Raw genomic sequence first — 19,200 nt, forward strand, 5'->3', positions numbered from 1 at the left:
ACCTGTACATAAGATTTGTTCACATTTGTAAACTCTATGTCATTTAAATTTTCATTTCGTAGAATCGAATGAAACATTTTCGGACAACTTTTCTAGCAGTAAGGGAACGACCATTTGACTCTAAATAGGGGGAATGGAAATATTCCGAACCCCAATTGGATAAAGAAAACAATTCTGGTTCTACAGATGATAAAAAATATTCTGAATCAAGAGTCTCCCCATACATTAAAGTGTTAAATGTTGAAGAAAAAAAAATTGATTACCAGCATCGAAAAAAACAAAAAACCGGAATAAAACGTTTGCACGGCAAAATTCTGACTCAAATAAATAAACAAAATACCCCCCCTTTTTTTTGAAGTTAAGTGGTTGCTTCTTTATGAAAGCCATTTTGATGATTTGCAGTAGTTTAAAGATACTAAAGATGTCTCGATTAAGCATTAGAAAACGTAGGCTGCAACAGCGTGCTTACGGACGAAGAAGAAGGATTGATATATTAGGGATCACTATACTTCTGTCTTTTCTGTTTGTTCAAATGGTATTTCTCCTCCAAGAAGTATTTGGCAAGGGAGTGGGTAATGTTTTTTTTTTTTAAGTGTAATTTCACGGATCCGAGATACTAGACAAACAATACATTTACCTCACACTTTTTAAGTAATTTTATGAGTGAATCGTTGTTTGAGTAAAGACCAGTGGCAAATATTTCTGTGTAAGTTAAGTCAATTCGGAAAGACTTTAATTTTCAAATGAATTATGTGTTCAGCAATGATGCTGCTTTGGGTCTTGATAAGGGCTTAATAAAGCTACGTTAAGTTTTATTTCTAAACAAAACAAATAAATATATCAAGTTGAGACAAATATTTCTGTAAAGAACTTCATACATAATTGCTATAAATATCAATTTTATTAAAAAATCGTTTCTTCCTTAAATATGCACGGTGAAACTAATGTTTTAAATGCCTAGTTTTGTGTACACTTAATCTACACAAGGCCTACATCGAGTATCGACTGCATGTAGACAAAACATGATTTACACTACATGTAAACATTGAGTTTTATCAATGGGAACGTAATTTTGTTTAGTTTACGTGTGAGTTGCACTTACACAACACCGAAATTTGCTTCACAATTTGACTTTATTTTTTTTTATCTTTGAATGTTTTTCCAAAATTGTTGACATATTTCTTTTTTTTCGGACCTGGAACAAATAAAACAATATATGCAATTAACAATGTCATGCATCGGGCAATTTCACAAAACTTCCCTGTCAAATTAAACGTTATCCTGTATTCTATCCGGTGTTTTTTTTCAAATATAGAATTTAATATCATATCAAATATTTCCTGATAAACTAAACATTGTGTAATTCAAAATGTCAAAATGTATTTGTTTGTGTATTATATTGTATAACATGTATAGCATCATAATGACCCTACAACTTCATGATGAGGGTGTTTGTGCAGATGATAACAAGTATGTAATAACATATTTATATTATTAATGTGGTATCAAATGAACCATACTTTCATGGAATCTGTTGAGCTTTACCATTCTTTTAATTTGTAGCATTACACAGTATATATTGATAATGATTAACCATGTTATTGAAATTTTTATTCTATAAACAAATGATATGTAATGCAATTGGTTTTATTTATGGAAATAAGTTTATAAAATGTTGTGTTCTATATAGCCACCTAGCACATCTATACAAAGTCAGGAGCCTGAAGTTTAGTAGTTGTCGTTTGTTGTTGTATATCATATTTGTAGTTTGTTCATTGTTTTTTTTATGTATAAATGCTCGTTAGTATTTTCGTTTTGATTGTTTTACATTTTATTATTTCGTGACCTTTTATGACTGACTGTTATAGAAGTTTTGTTAATTGTTGAATGCCGTAAGGTGACTTATAGTCGATAGTATCTGTGATATTTGTTACCTGAGTCTTGTAAAACTATCAATTATACCACGTCTTTTAATTAGCATAAAGACAACCAGCGAACTACTAGTATATGCCGTTTTTTCGGACAAGCATTTTATTTGTTTTTCAATTCATGTAAAGTCAAGAGTTTAACAGATTTTGACTTTCAAAAATCAGGCTACCGCCATTTTGTGATCCATTACACGGAATTATTGAAAGACTTTTTTTGTAATTTGTAGTTTTTAGCTCAGAAATTATGTTGTAAACATGTCTTCGGAACTAAACAATACAATTATATATCAAAGTCATTTCCAACTATTTTTCCGATTCATAATAACAACAAACAAAAGAACTACATGTATGTCAATGGAACATGCTTGATGCCTTAATTGCCCTAGATTTTTTATAAGTTATTCTATAATGACGTGCTTCCTTACCTTTGTGACCATACCGATGCTTTAAATCCAATAAAATTTGTTTGCACATTTATTTGACCTAGATACGACAACCGTTTATGATGGCTGTTCAAACTACTCCCTCTTAAAAATCACAGTGCCAGCAGTTTGCGTCTTTACTACAAAAAGGAAGGTTCATTGAAGAGCCTACACAAACGCTTTTACACTTATACTTATCGGATATAGAAATAACCGGAATTGTCCTATTCAGAATCGAAATAATTGATGCAAGCTATACTTTATTGTAGTTATAACACGCGTATTGCTATCGCTCAGGCAAAAATAATCACGAATATAATGCCTACCCATGTTAAAACTACAATAAGATATAGCTTGCATCAATTATTTCTTAAACCTATTTGTTCGCTTTGGAGATTACGTATATTGTCAAGTGATCGGATTTCCAATGGGGACTCCTTGTACACCCTTTATTGCGGACCTGTTTCTGTATTGTTTTGAGTTACAAATTATGTCTAAAATCAGCAAACGCCAATCGAAACAACATCTGATTATTTAACAATACTTTTAGATATTGGCTCTCAATAATGACGACTTCAGTATGTATACTTAAAGAAATTATTTTTTACTGAAAAAATATTACACCAGGGTTTTCGATATTACATACTACTCAAACCTTTCCTAAATTTTATCATCGGTACAATGACATCATTCGTAAATATAAATATAACTCAACATGCAGACATCTTATACGTTCAGGTATTTCACATTCAATCTTTTATGGCAATATTCTTTACAAAACACAAAAATGACAGTATTCACCTCAAAAGCTAGAAAAACCTCTGAACAGACTTATTAAGAAGGGATATAGTTACGATAATGTTGTCGGGTCATTAAAGATTGCATATTTTGGTTTTTATATTGATTCACTTATAAGTTCTTTGCATCGGAAATAAACACATTTATTCTAAAACCATTTGTTGGTATGACAAGGGTCATGTTCTTATATATTTTATAATGGTATAATTCGTTACCCCTTACGGGAGGAATTGTGCTTGATATCCATATGATGAACACATAATCTATCAATCAGTTTAACTGCGGCCTATCCCAAGTCATGAGCCTCTAGCCTTCGTTAGTCTTGTATGATTTTTAATTTTAGTTTCTTGTATATATTTCGGATTAAGTATGACGTCCATTATCACTGAACTAGTATACATTTTTGTTCAGGGGCTAGCTGAAGCACACCCGGGGTGCGGTAATTTCTTGCTGCATTGAAGACCCATATATACTTTATGGACCTATTGGTGGCCTTTTGCTGTTGTCTGCTCTTTGTTCGGGTTGTAGTCTCATTGACACATTCCCCATTTCCATTCTCAATTTTATGGTACCATTTTAGTTCATTGTGATGTCAGATATTAATCAGAGCCAGAAAAGTGTTTGTATGGTAGACCCGAACGTTGTTTACTTTGAGATTATCATGATATATATATGTGCTAGATGAATATGCTAGATAAATATATATATATAAGTTTTTACAAATAATGCACATCATTTTCCGGTGTGTACCACATTACTATACGCTCTTTAGAAGTATGTTTATCTAGAAATGTACAATTTTTATATCTCCACTACTGCTGATCGACAATGCGTTGATAAATATCTTGTTTCAATATATATTATTTGCACAATTTGATATATAATATACAATTAATGACATCACTGAGGTAGCACTGGGTTCAGAAATATTACAAATGCTAAAAAAAGGAGCATATAAGATCAAAGTACTGCCAAGAAGTGACAGTAGATATTAAAAAGGACGTTTAAAACTTAAAAGTCGAGATAATCTGACAACAACATGACGAACAATTTAATCACCCTTCTCGAGTATCTGAAACAACCCCTTGTTTTAGTTGGGTTAATGTAGCTCAGTCTTGTCTATTGTGTGTTTTTATTTTTTTGTTTTTATGCCATGACGCTGTCAGTATCTTTTCGCTTATGAGTTTGACCATCCCTTTGGTATCTTTCGCATCTTTTATACACGTTATAGAGCCATCTTAGATATTGTTGGATATAAGATCAATATGATAAGGTTTTATTTGTTTTTCTATAATAATACCTATTAGTAATGAGTGAGTATTCTTAAAATCATACTAGAATTAAGTTGATATATATTTGATTAATACTCTTTGAAATATATATACTTTAATAATTTAATTTTGGATGTAACGAGTCTTCTGATTGGCTGACACTATTTTGTTATCAACCCATAAACATAATTTAGTCAAGTGACCGTGACGTCATCGACGTTTTGTCATGGTTTTCTACGGTTTAAAATGGAATTTAGAATTAAATTATAAGAAATGACTGTAATATTTTTTCTGTCTATTCGAAATAACATTACAATAAAAATGTGGGGCACACTGTTAAATAACCCGCTATTCAGTGTGCACTAAATTTTTTTATGTTATTTCTTCATAGACAGAAAAAATATTACAGTCATTCCTTAAATAAATATGTGTACTTTCTTTTATTATACTTTCAACGTTATATTTTTCAGAATACTTTCATGTTGCTTTAACTTTAGGCTACATAATGATATCTGCGTTGGTATGTATCATGTTCATATTCAAAAAAATATATATTTTACACCATTTCGACAGTAGCCAGCAGTTAAAATGAGTTAAAACACCTGAGTATTTCAATTATCTGCTATCAAAACAATGTAAGCACTATCACGTTTAACAGCTCAAAGGTATACAATGGCCTCATTACCTCAGTATTTCTAGACTGCACTTATATAAATCATGTCCCTAGAATTGAAAGTTTATAAATTAGACATGAATCGAATGTAATTGTTCATGACTATATGCAGTATCCTTAGGAAAGCTCCTGTTTATTATTACAACAGAGTTCTGTGCAAATACTTTCGAAAAGAAAACAAACATTTGACTTCAAGGAAACAAATTGTGTTTCAATCTTTGGATCTGTTTATGAAGTTAAGAATTTTCTTTTAGCAATAATAAGTTATTTGGTAACATAAAACTAAATAGATAAATATACCTAGCCTAAGCTCCGTGTTGAAGACCGTAATGTGACCTATAATGGTTTACTTCTATAAATTGTGACTTTGATGGCGAGTTGGCACTCATATCACATCTTCCTATATCTATGTAATACTGGATTTTATTCCATTTGGTTACAGTTTATGACGTTTCTTTTCCACTATCTATGCATTCGCACAAAATGAAACTAAACGCTACGAAATTAATATTTTGAATTTAGGAGTACTTAAACATAATTATACAGCAGGTTTTTAGTCAGTTAAACCAAAGTCTTTATATAACTAATCATTCAACTGATTTCGTTTAACAGCATGCTCTATTGGGTACAAAGTGGTAGACGACATGTGTGTGCCTTGTAGTTTGGATACATTCGGCGATCAATGTCTTTTGAAGTGCACCTGTTATATCTATCAAAGGTAAATAAATTGAATATTTAGATTATTGAATATATTTTATCTTTGTGTATGTCTTTTGTTTCATTAGTATATTATTTACATGTAAGTTACTTAACATTAAGATTTTTTTAATTAGATAATACATGTAAGAAACATTGATTTTCGTTATATATTAGCTGAGTTTAGTATTTTTATGGGATGAACCCTAGAATATCATTAAACATAAATTGTTACCTTGACATATACATGATAAAGCAAAGTGATCTCATCGTGGAAACGGCTAATTTTTCGGTTGAGCTATGACTTGTAAATTTATCATTTTTTGTTTTATCATAATACAACGAGGCAAATCTTTTATAATTAGAAACATGATATAAAGTATATTCTACAAATAGGAGTAAAATATAATAAGGCCGTATGTAAAAAAAAACTACATAAAACCAAAAGCAAATATCTACTGTTCAATATAAAACTAACTATGGTATTCATCAATTAAAAAATGAATATAATTCCGGTTTTAGAAATATTTGAAGTGGAGAAGTTGCGACAGGCTTGTTTGGTCCTTTCCAAGTATATGCATTGAAAGATGCTATCTGTATTTTTACAAGGTTGATCAGCATCTATGGCTCATTTGGCAAAACAAACATAAAATGACCAAAGGACAAACACCATTATACAAAAGACAACATAGAAAACTGAGCAAAACAAGCCCCACCAAAAACTTGACCTAATCTAAGATTTCACGGAAGGATAGGCATATTTTGCTTCACATGTGAAACATCTTGAGTGTTTCATGTCACCACAAACACTCAGTGAAATCGCATACAAACAAAAGAGAACGAGATTGGTATATGCAGGTACACTTAATAATGCCAAATGTAAATAATTTAAATAAACAATAGCATAATGTGGTATAGCAGCAAATGAGACAACTGTTCAACTGTAGCGGATTTAAGCAAATATAGGTCATTTTACGACCTTCTGCAGTTAGCAAAACTACGTATATTCAGTTAATAGGGATGTTGTTATGCTGAAATGAGAAACAATTCATACAAAAAAAAAACCAACCTGATTGATGACTACACGATAAACAAAAATGAAACATGACAAACGGCGGTGTTACACATGTTTGTTTGCGCTTAATCCTTTCTTTACTTAAGACACCGGTATAACAGCACAACATAAGATCACACTGTTACAAATCTTCAACAAATGATTTGACTAGAATAGCACGTAGCACGACATTAACATAAAGACTTAATAAATACATGATGCTCTCTTATGGTCTTTTAGACGGAAATATCGATCAGAACATATGCAACGAATTTAGTGAAGATGTCAAGGAAAACAATGACCTCGTTCATTATACAAGTACATAATATTGATTAGACGAAGGAACTAAAGTTTTTAAAAGTCTATAGCAATACATATTTTGTCCTGGTTTTTTATTTAGCAACTACAAAATGAAAGTACCGATAAAATAATATTCGAAGATATGTTTTTCTTTTTTCGTCACGCTGTAAGTTGACCTTTAATTTGTCACATCTCTCTTTGTTTTAGGCAGTTCTCACATTTCTTTAATATCAAATCTCCTAATGTTATAATATTTTTGTGGTTTTGTAGGACTCAATAGTTCAAGTGCTGTAGTTTGTCTTATCTTGCTAATCAGTTAACTGTATCAATAATGAATTTCCTTTCCCCAACATATCCTACCTTACTCATGATACTTTATGTGTTATTGTCGCGCGGTGCTTCTTTTCCCCGTATATTTATGATACAATGCATAACTCTGCATGCAAAGATCATGCTGAAATATGTGCTCCTCCACCAAAATTCTGAAACAAATATGAATCTACCAACATTATATTTTCATCCACCTACCAAACATTCGATCTTTATTTTAGCTACTTAATTCTTATTGATAAATGATGGTGAGTAGTTAGCAAAATTTACCTTAAATGTAATTGCACAAACTTTCCCTTTGACAACATGGCAAAATCAACATTCATGTGTATGTGTCTGGCGTATATACAAAATTTAATCCTGGTATCTATGATGAGTTAATTTACAACCACTGGGTCGATGCCACTGCTGGTGGAGATTTATTTCCACGAGGGTATCACCAGCCCAGTAGTCAGCACTTTTTGTGCTGACATGAATTATCATTGATTTGGTTATATTGATAAATTAACTGTTTACAAAATTTAGAATTTTTGAAAAGCTAAGGTTTTTCTTCCTCAGGCATAGATTTCCTTAGCTGTATTTGGCATAACTTTTAGGAATTTTGGTCCTTAATGCTCTTCAACTTCGTACTTTATTTGGCCTCGTTAACGTTTTTGGATTCGAGCGTCACTGATGAGTCTTTTGTAGACGAAACGCGCGTCTGGCGTACATGTATATACAAAATTTAGTCCTGGTATCTATGATGAGTGAATTTATTGCAGTGAGACTAATAATTCACTAGTTTCTCCCTTTTAAACTTCCAGATCTCATTTGATTTAATTATGATTGAGATGTTGTCTACTCTACATTCAAACACATTTACTGGTTGCGTTAAATAGAATAGAAACTCTCATTCAATTAAGTTGACGAACAAGACCACTTGTGTTCGATTATTTGCAAATATCCATTCAAAAACTATGGATGTTTTTTAAAATAACATCTTGACCTTAACGGTAAACAGCGTATATATATTTTTAGGGGCCAGCTGGAGGACGCCTCCGTGTTTGAGAATTTCTCGCTACATTGAAGACCTGTTGATGACCTTCTGCTATTGTCTGTTCTATCGTCGGGTTGTTGTTTCTTTGACACATTCCCCATTTCCATTCTCAATTTTATTTAAAATGTCCTATATTGATATGGTATCATGGTAAATGGATTATTCTGTGGATATTCAAACAGTAATTTCTTATTTTCTTTTCTTGAAAATTTCATGGGATAGTACTAAGATCTATAGATAAATGTTTAGTTTCTGTTTCACTTATAACACTGTATGGTCTTGAGTTCAAGGTTATATGTTCTGCGGTGTGTTACTTTGTACTTACTTAAACGGTTTTCCTTTTATTTGACTTTGTACTGTATTTTTTGTTCATGTGACTTGGCATTTTGTATTCTTGGGGCAGATGGGTTAAGAGAAGTGATAAAACGCTAGAGGCTTTAACTGTTGCAATTTTCATTTTGATCATTCTCAGCTTGTATTCATATGTGTACTTTAACGGGCACTTTATACTATATGCACTATCAAAAGCGTTTTTATCTGCGTCTTTCTCAAATTAACTATCAACTTCACACACTCGTTTGTTGGCATCTGCGGCATATTTACTATAAAACAACTTTCTTCACTAGCGTCTGAGATGTATGTTTACACAGGTTTTGCTACTAGGTCCCAATTATTGTCGCATACATATTTAAAGTCTAATGGGTAGCTCACTCAATTGTGCCAATAAGTGGGAGGATAACTAGCTATACAATCCCATTTAATCCATCATTTTGGTCGGAAATGCCTTTACCATGTCAAAGATATGACAGTCGGTTTCCATTCTTTTTTTTTATAGTTGGAAATAAAGTGCGAAGTTGAAGAGCATTGAAGACACACATTCCGGAAGGTTGCGCCATATTTAACGTTGCAGTGATGAAGAGAAGACCTAAAATTTGAAATGGTACAATAGCAATTGCTAACTCAGCAGTTGTGTTGTCCAACTACTATTGAATTGATTTCTGATTTGACTTAATAAGAAATATGTGATAGGTATATAGTTATAGAATTATTGATGCATTTTTCTTTTCTTTTACCTAAGGTGTAATCATGTTTCAGGATGTGTGAATGCATCCACCATTTTACAACCAGCATCCACGCAGTTGCCAGCCAGCAGCACAGGTAAAGGTAGATGGTGGTATTATTTGAAATATTGTTCCACAAGTTAAATAGAACGTGTCTAATGTCATAACTTTCAAGTTCAGGTCTAATAATGATAATCATGGATATAAGTTCATTCTGTTCATGTAGTATTTACGGAGACCTGTGCAAAACATATATATATTTCGTCAGTGAAAGATTAAGTTTCAACCTGGTTTAAGAAACTCGTAAACATTGATACGTTTTTTTTTATATAAAATAACAAATATAAAAATTACTTATTTTTAAGGAGTAATGAGGATATTTTTTTTATAGTACATTGACGATGTAAGTCCTCAAAAATAAAGCTATTTGTCTCAAAATTGTTTATTGGTTCGAGTCCAATTGATATCATCATGATAAACAGACAGATATAGGTATATGTAACATAAAGCCAGTTTTTGGTAATGGAAACCGAAAAATTATATCCACTGCTCTTACAGTTTTCGTTTTCTCTGATCGTGCTTTACAATGTATTTTGGTACAGCAGCTTAAAGTGACCGATTGCAATTGGAGCATAATATAAATGTTTTTGTTGTTGCAGAAGATGTAGCGCAAACAAGAACAACACTACTCGGAACTGTAGACGAACACAAAATTACAAACTCAACTTCAACGAGATACAACAACTACGGTTTGTATCGAGAGGAAAATAATTATGAGCATTTTTTTTTGCAATAACACATCATTTATACTCAGTTTTAACTTATAATAAAAAGTATTATACGACATTTCATGCTTCAAGGAATATCGTCTTATCGTTTTTATTTTTAACCATCATTACCAACATTGCAAATTATTTTGAGACTTTTGTGGATTCTTAGAAGCCGAAACTGCAGTATTGACATGATAAAACAGATTTCGATAATTTAACCTTGCTGTTTTAAAAAAGTCTCAGCAAAGAAACTAAAGAAACTTTTATACGCCTCACTGAGAAGGTATTTATTTGCAGAACTCCACATTTTATAAAATAAAATTGAGAATGGAAATGGGGAATGTGTCAAAGAGACAACAACCCGCCCAAATAAAAAACAACAGCAGAGGGTCACCAACAGGTCTTCAATGTAGCGAGAAATTCCCGCACCCGGAGGCGTCCTTCAGCTGGCCCCTAAACAAATATATACTAGTCCAGTGATAATGAACGCCATACTAATTTCCAAATTGTATGTATTCATGTCAGTTTAGTCATTGTTATTTTTTTTTTTAACTTTTGATATTTCATATCGTACTAGTAATCCACACGTTTTTCTTTACAATTTATCAATGTTTGTTATGTTTTCAGGGATATTAGATAGAGAAATAGTTATTTATTCCGTAGTTGCTGCCTGTCTTCTAGTCATATTAGGACTGTCTTATTTGGTTTTTAAATACAAACAGAAGACTGTAAAAAAAATAGATATTTCTAATACCATAGAGAACACACATTCAAATAGAAGACATTCTTTGAACAATTCCAACCATAGTATATACGACGAAATTGACGAAAATATGATAGTAGAAAATTTAAATATAAATATGGTTCATATTAATAGAAGTAGTATTGATGATGAGACACACGCAAATACTGACAACACTAGCTATCTGCATGTTATTCATTCAGAGGACAAAAGCAGCAGTACGTCTATTTCAGTCAAAAGCGTTAACAACAGTTATTTATCTTTTCATGAATCGGATCAAAACACTCATTCTGATCAGTCTCAACGAGATGACGACACAACAAGTTATCTACATCCTTACCATACAGTTGATGAAGACTGGAAAGAGAAAACTCACCAGTATGATATAACACAGGTCTCAAACAAAGACACGGACGATTCGTCTGATTCTAGTACGCAAATGATAAGCGATGGATACTTGAATCCATACCAACCCCTGAAAGATGATTGGAAACAACTGTCACACAGTTACGAAGCTCCTGTGACGGTTCACCAATGCCAGCAAAGTTTATTGATGCCTTTCCCATCAAATAAGGAAACCAAAGGAATTAAAAATATTTACAAAGACGAGCGTCAAACGGTGGAGGGTGAACACGATATTTATCCTTCTCGGTCATTTACGGACAAGACTGAGTTGTCTGAAAATTGTCATCAATCGATTTCAATGCAAAACAGTCCCGACAAAATAAAATTGAAGCAACCTATTCACAATGATTATGCTGTAGGTATCATGACTTCAAGCAAACATAAACAACTTGGTGCATTTGATGTTACCGGTGCTATCTCGATATCACCGAATAAGAAAATACTAGACATTTCAGGGAGTACAAATAATAATCGTGGGATTATACCAAACAATTTAAAAAGTAAAAGCACTTCATTGTAATGAGTTGAAATTATGATTCTTTGAAAGATTTAAGCGAATGTAACACAAATGTTTATGATTATACAGATTTTCAATCGCAATTAAATGCTGATGATGTTATCTATTTCGCCCTTGAAGTAAAAACATAATACAATGATAGGATGAGTGGAAGTTTGCTCGATGTTTCAATCTGCAAGCAGTTTCACGCTTGCGCCTTTACCTGAAGGTTTATACTCTAAAGAAAAATTTTCACAGCAATATTTCCATGTCAGTAAGATTGATTCAATACGCAGATTACATTCCGTTAATTGTACCCGCAGTTAGTACCAATTTTTGCAAAACTATAACAACCTATAAAAATCATTTTCTCCAAGATTGAATGCAAAAATAAAAGGACACATTCCCGAAAGCATGTAGAACCAAACTATTTATAAGAGTAGTTTTGTTTTCATTTAATTAAACAGGCAATGTAGGTCAAAATTTAAGTGCCGATCAAGCAATATTCAAAAAAACTTCTTGTGGCATTGAATTGAATCTCTTAACAAAAATTTTATTCTAAGGATTTATGATAAATTGAATGACCTTACGGGATTTATTAACAACAATCCGGTAAAAAATATATTAGTTGGGGAATTTCTGTTTTGAATAAAAAACAAATACAGGTACAGCATTACTTAAAAATCTAAAATAATTGGTTCGATCGATGCATTTATCGATACAATTTGAAGAGAGGCCGAACATACCCAATGGATATTGAAACACATAAGTTAATGAGAAAACAACGTTTTACTCCTGTAATAAAGATCTATCAAGTGAATAAGCATCACACAATAGTGGACTGGTATTTGGCTTTTAGCATACTATCTCATACATAAACTATGTTGAATTTCATTTAAATCTTGAACGTAACCAAATAAGTAAACAATCGTTGCGTTTATGTTCGAAGTCTGAAAGTGTTAAATTTTCTTCAAATTTAAACAAGGTTTTAATGACAAAGAATATACAGGGAGATTTTGGATAGTATACACTACAAAAATATCAAAAAAAACAAAGAACGCCACAAAAAATTATAGCAAAACAACCCCATGAACCACTTTAAAATCGGTGGTCCGAATAGGTACACAATTTACTCAATAATGACAACGAAATATCAGACCAAATAAAACCAACCTTATATAGACTATATTGAACTTCATGAACAAATCTCAAACATCACTACAAACAGCATTATGATAGATTAGTTAAGCTAAATTCAAATCATATTAAAGGGAATAGAAACTTTTGTTACAATCTTAAAAGAAACAATTTTACAAAAAAGCACAAAAGCATCTATCAAATTAAAAACACATTCATTGCTTCGCGTGTCTAACGTCAGAAACCAATTTAACACACACATTTTCCAAAGATAACGGTAGATTTCACTGGTTTTATAGATAGATAAGTCTCCCACTTGTACTGCGTTTGTTCATATTTCCGTTTCATTTACAATCCTGGTTGAGCAACCCAAACATACATTGAGAGTTGCCTCATTTGTAATCATATCACATCTTAAAATTTGAATATGTTATGTAAATTTGACAAACAATGGGATCGAGCAGATAAAACTGTATGAGCTGGAAAATATTAGCACCACAGATATACTACACAATGGAACAAAACAATCAACAAACATAAAAAAAACAAAGATGCCATAAAAAACTGTAGCTGATTGTAAAATTGACAATGACGTCGACAAAAACAATTGTATAGTTGATATTATATGGATAAAATAAAAATAAGGAGATGAGGGGCATGATCGCTAATGAGACAAATATTCACCAAAATTCAAATGAAGTGGACATAAGGCGCAAAAAAAGTGTGTGTAGTTTATAGTAAATACCATATATAACATACACTTTCCAGATAAAAAAGAGGCGAAAAATACCGAACGGACATTAAGGTTGCACTCAATCACAAGCAACGCGACTTTTGTTGGAGATATTAATGTTCATAGCCATTATTAGATAGTTTGTTTTGTTTATCTACTGGTTTCCAGATATTGTCATAATGTTTCCTCTCACAGCTGAGTTTTATCAATTCATGCAGCATAAGTACTGTTAGATAGCGGATACATTGATTTATAAAGAAAGTCTAAAAGTAAAGGAAGGGGTAGTACATAATTTTAGTAAAAGCTCTTTGCATATACATGTAGAAAAGGTTGGGGTCGGAGGGGTCCTGATCCCGAAATCCAGGGCTTAAAAACATGATATCCCGAGGTCCCGAATTTAAAGAAATTTAAATCCAGACAACCCGAAAATCAAAAAATAATTCACGGATCCCGACAGGATCAATCCCGTAATCCCGAATTTAAAAACACCCGATCCCGACATCCCGAAAAATGTCCTTCCCTTCCCTCCCCTTAGAAAATATTCTGCACCGCACTATATTTTGAACTTTGCAAAAAATAATAAGGCATATGAACATTCCAAAATATGATTTTTCCACGAATCCATTAGCAAGAAGGATACAATGTAGCCGTTAAAGAAGTTCCTATATATTTACAGAAGTGCATCTTTTCAATTAATTAAACTTAGGTAAAATATTAATACCAGGATAGTTCTGTCGGGGGCAGAGTTGTGACACTAGTTTGAACAGATATCAAATGGATAATTCTTTTTACTAAAATATTAAAGTCTATTTTGTGCACACACGTTTATTATAATGTACGACCTAAATCCGTCACTTTCTTATATATGCTAAAATCACAGAAAATTTATAAATGTGAAAAAAATATTTTTGTGTGCAGACCCCTACAGGACAACAGATTTGTAGAATTTGTTAAAGATGATTGGAACGTAATGAAAATACGTTATTGAGTACCAATTCCCACAAAAATACTAAGGTTTACCTAACCCAGGCTAATCCGGCCGACTTGTCTTGTGACAATTGTCTAATATCTTTGATGGAATTTGATCTTCTTTTTTATATTTATTTTATTTGATTGTTATTATTTTTTTTATATTTCTTACGTGAGCTATTCATGAATAGGTATGAAAATACAAAATAAACCTGAAAAAAAAAATTCAAATGTTTTATCAATACATGCAGCATAAATACTGTTAGATAGCGGACACATTGATTTATAAAGAAGGACTAACAGTTAAGGAAGGGGTAGTGCAAAATTTTAGTAAAAGTAAAATTATTTATTTGATTTAAAGCCCAAACTCTGGAACAAAGACAGTTCCCAAAAAATAGAACGTGCTGTTAAAATTCATTGATTTATCACTATAACAACATTTATAGTAAATACCATATATAACATACACTTTCCAGATAAAAAAAGAGGCGAAAAATACCGAACGGACATTAAGGTTGCACTCAATCACAAGCAACGTGACTTTTTTTGGAGATATTAATGTTCATAGCCATTATTAGATAGTTTGTTTTGTTTATCTACTGGTTTCCAGATATTGTCATAATGTTTCCTCTCACAGCTGAGTTTTATCAATTCATGCAGCATAAGTACTGTTAGATAGCGGATACATTGATTTATAAAGAAAGTCTAAAAGTAAAGGAAGGGGTAGTACATAATTTTAGTAAAAGCTCTTTGCATATACATGTAGAAAAGGTTGGGGTCGGAGGGGTCCTGATCCCGAAATCCAGGGCTTAAAAACATGATATCCCGAGGTCCCGAATTTAAAGAAATTTAAATCCAGACAACCCGAAAATCAAAAAATAATTCACGGATCCCGACAGGATCAATCCCGTAATCCCGAATTTAAAAACACCCGATCCCGACATCCCGAAAAATGTCCTTCCCTTCCCTCCCCTTAGAAAATATTCTGCACCGCACTATATTTTGAACTTTGCAAAAAATAATAAGGCATATGAACTTAACATTCCAAAATATGATTTTTCCACGAATCCATTAGCAAGAAGGATACAATGTAGCCGTTAAAGAAGTTCCTATATATTTACACTAGTAGCCAGATTTAAATCTGAAACGGTCATTTTGGTCTGATCAAGTCTTAATCGACTTAATTTACCGCTAGAGAAAAACGTTAAGACCTGTTTAGACACTCAGACTCTGTTAAGATATATTGTGTTCAGTCAGATCAGTCGTGTCAAGATAAATAAGACAGATTCGTCTAGCATCCAAATAAGACTTGATTAGATTACGTTCAGATTAAATAAGACCAAAGGTGAACAACTTGTTTAGTTGCAGTAAGATCGTGTTCAGTTGTGTTAAGATTTTAAATATTTTGAATAAAACGGGCGACACTTTATCTGTTTTTATCAGGGGTTACTCCCCCTTTATGAATATAATCTCTATATCTTGGATGATATTCTTTTGTGATCTTTTAATATGACTGTATATCTATTTATTTAAAAAAAGTATGCAAACTTTAAAAACAATTCATTTATTTCCGATAGAATCTTTAACATTTCATTGGTTATATGAGAAAAGATTAATTGTTGTAACCGGAAAATTTGTCATAAAAACTTTGCAGTCTCACATAAAGTAGTCCTGTATGTATGCATTCCGCCTCTAAAGATATAATGATCAGTATTAAATTTATCTCAAAGATGTTCTTAAACATTTTTTGTTTCTAATGTAGAGTAATAGTTCTTATCTATATTTGGTCAAGAAACGTATATTTTAAGTATATAATTTACTTTTTATTTTAAAATTGTACACAGATGACAGATGCTTGGTGAAAGTTATTTACATTTTAATAAACGGATTATTTAAGCAGTCAACCGAAACGGATGAGCATAAACTACCTAAATAATTACGCATTCATGTCACTGGACGTATAATGAATGAAGTTCCATGTTTTATCTTTAATATAAGATGTATAAGGTTAAACCGGGTTAAATTATTACATTTACAAATAAAACATTATTTTATATATTTTTTTTAATAAATGCAACAATTATATTAGCATATTTTAAAAATTTAATTGACAGTTTATATTGACCATTATATACATATAAAGACCGATGTCGATAACTCATTTGAATTTTTTTTTCGCCATTTTTTTTAGCACGAATTAAATACAAGAGTAAATCATATCATAGAAAAATACCAAACAACGTTAGTTAAGACACGATTGATAAAATCTTATGTACGGTTTATATTTCTGTTTCGTATCAGATATTTTGAAGCACCAGTGTTACTACTCATTTTGAAAAACAGTAAGACGCTTACTTGCTATTTCGGAATTGACCAAAAAGCTATAAAATAACGTAGCGAAATGACCGTATTTATAGATTAGACTTTTGTTTTTCATTTTTATTGTTTTACACTAGTCATTTTAGGGACCGTTATAGCTTGCTGTTCGATGAGGGCCAAAGCTCCGTGTTGAGGTCGTACTTTTGACCTCTTATTAAATTATACCATGTGACTTGAATGATGGAGAGTTGTTTCATTGACACACATACCACATCTTCTTATTTATATTAACTGGGAGCAGTTTACAACATTTTCATTTAGATAAAAAAAAATATATATAAAAATTCAACAAATCAAATGGATTTGTACCATATTGTTACATTCAAAAGTCTTTAATTTTGATTGATAGAATACATTATACGTATTGCATTGCTTCAAAAATAATGTCCAGTGTCAAATATTACACATCGATGGCCACTTAGATTAGGTACTTTAAAGAAATTCATTTCCTTGGATGGAAGTACACGCTAGTATTTTGTCCTTTAAAGTTAGTCTGTCTGTTTAATAATTCAGTTTAAGGAGAATTCTTCGTCATTTGCAAATAGACAAAAAAAGACGTAAAAATAAATTTGCTTACGATTGCATTCAGGCTGAGAGAAATATGTTTTATTTTATTTCAGATGATTTAGAACAGATATAAAAATATTCTTAATCTTTTACAATCTACAAATATAATTTGATAATGTTTTTTATACACACGGTATATAAAATGCTTGTAGTATTCCGTTACTGGTTATACGCTCATATTTAAATACCTTTCTGTTAAATAAGAAAGTGAGGAAAAAAAAACAGTTATTGAAATTCACCTGAAAAAGAGTGAAAAAAATAGCGGCTATCTAAATTATTTTTCAAATATCGAATAAACAAATAAATCGGCCACGCTTGCAATTTGTTTTTTACTGACAGGTGTCTGCTGGTATTCGATTGGACATCAGTATCAATGTAGGCGTAACAACCTATCATATTTATCCAATCAGCTGTCTTGTATAAGGTAAAATGTATTCGATGACATACGGTCCACATAGTTTATTTTTTTTAAGTTGATTGCAATAAAAATTATTCATACACTCTAAAACAAACAATATCCTGCCCAAAAATGACTTACAAGACACTATATTATACTTTTAAAAACAACTATATTAAGTTACAAATTAAGACAGCGTAAAAATAAAATAATAACATTAATAACAATTACCGTACTATTTAACGGTAGAGCTCTGATTTAACGTGGACTATTATACTATTAGAATGATAGTCCCAGCAAGTTAACAAATTGATCATCAAAAGGACGGTTGTGTTTATTTACTTGTGCACTCTATTGTGGGACCTCGTGTCATCATGAATGATACATTTTATTGTGTATTTAAATTGATTAAGGAATAACGCAAGATTGCAGAGAAGCCAATTAGAATAACGTATTATAATGAAACATATATCTAATGTTATTATAACATTGTACATGTCCTCCTAATGATACATCTAATAGTTGCCACTGGACATTAAACAGCTAACTATAAATTCATCCGTCATATTCTTATTTTTGTTATAATGTGAAAATCCAACAACATGATGATATAATAATTATTGCAGATTTCACTAGGGAAATACGTGGGAAATAATTGTAAACAAAACCACTCAATAACATCCCTACGGCACAAATTAAAATCTAGCCTTTTCACATTAATATACGTTATTTTCATAAATCTATTCTAAATAATTTTAAACAATTTTAAATCAAACGGTATTTTTTCTTATTTGTCATTAAAAAAAACAATTATTTGCATTACTTATTTTAAACAGATCGATTGTTTTTCAATGGTCGGTGCCTGTCAGAATTTATAAAACCGTGTTTGCCAGAAAGAAAGCTACATAGAACAGGAAAACAACAATGTATTAGAAATACTTCAAGATCCTACGTGTATATTCTATTTTCTGTTGTAATGTGGCATGGTGTAATGCAAAAAAAAGTTAATTCCTGAATACTGATTTGTACCCATCAA

At 31.5% G+C, this 19,200-nt stretch overlaps 1 long non-coding RNA gene across 1 annotated transcript; it reads left to right on the forward strand.

Moving 5' to 3' along the window:
• Positions 1-4,886: 4,886 nt before the first annotated feature.
• LOC139527742 (uncharacterized) lies at positions 4,887-9,666 on the forward strand. Its single transcript, XR_011665425.1, has 3 exons — positions 4,887-4,939; positions 5,705-5,810; positions 9,587-9,666. It is a non-coding gene; the product is annotated as an uncharacterized lncRNA (long non-coding RNA).
• Positions 9,667-19,200: the final 9,534 nt, after the last annotated feature.

The sequence above is a fragment of the Mytilus edulis genome, chromosome 6, assembly GCF_963676685.1.
Source record: "Mytilus edulis chromosome 6, xbMytEdul2.2, whole genome shotgun sequence".
NCBI lineage: Eukaryota > Metazoa > Mollusca > Bivalvia > Mytilida > Mytilidae > Mytilus > Mytilus edulis.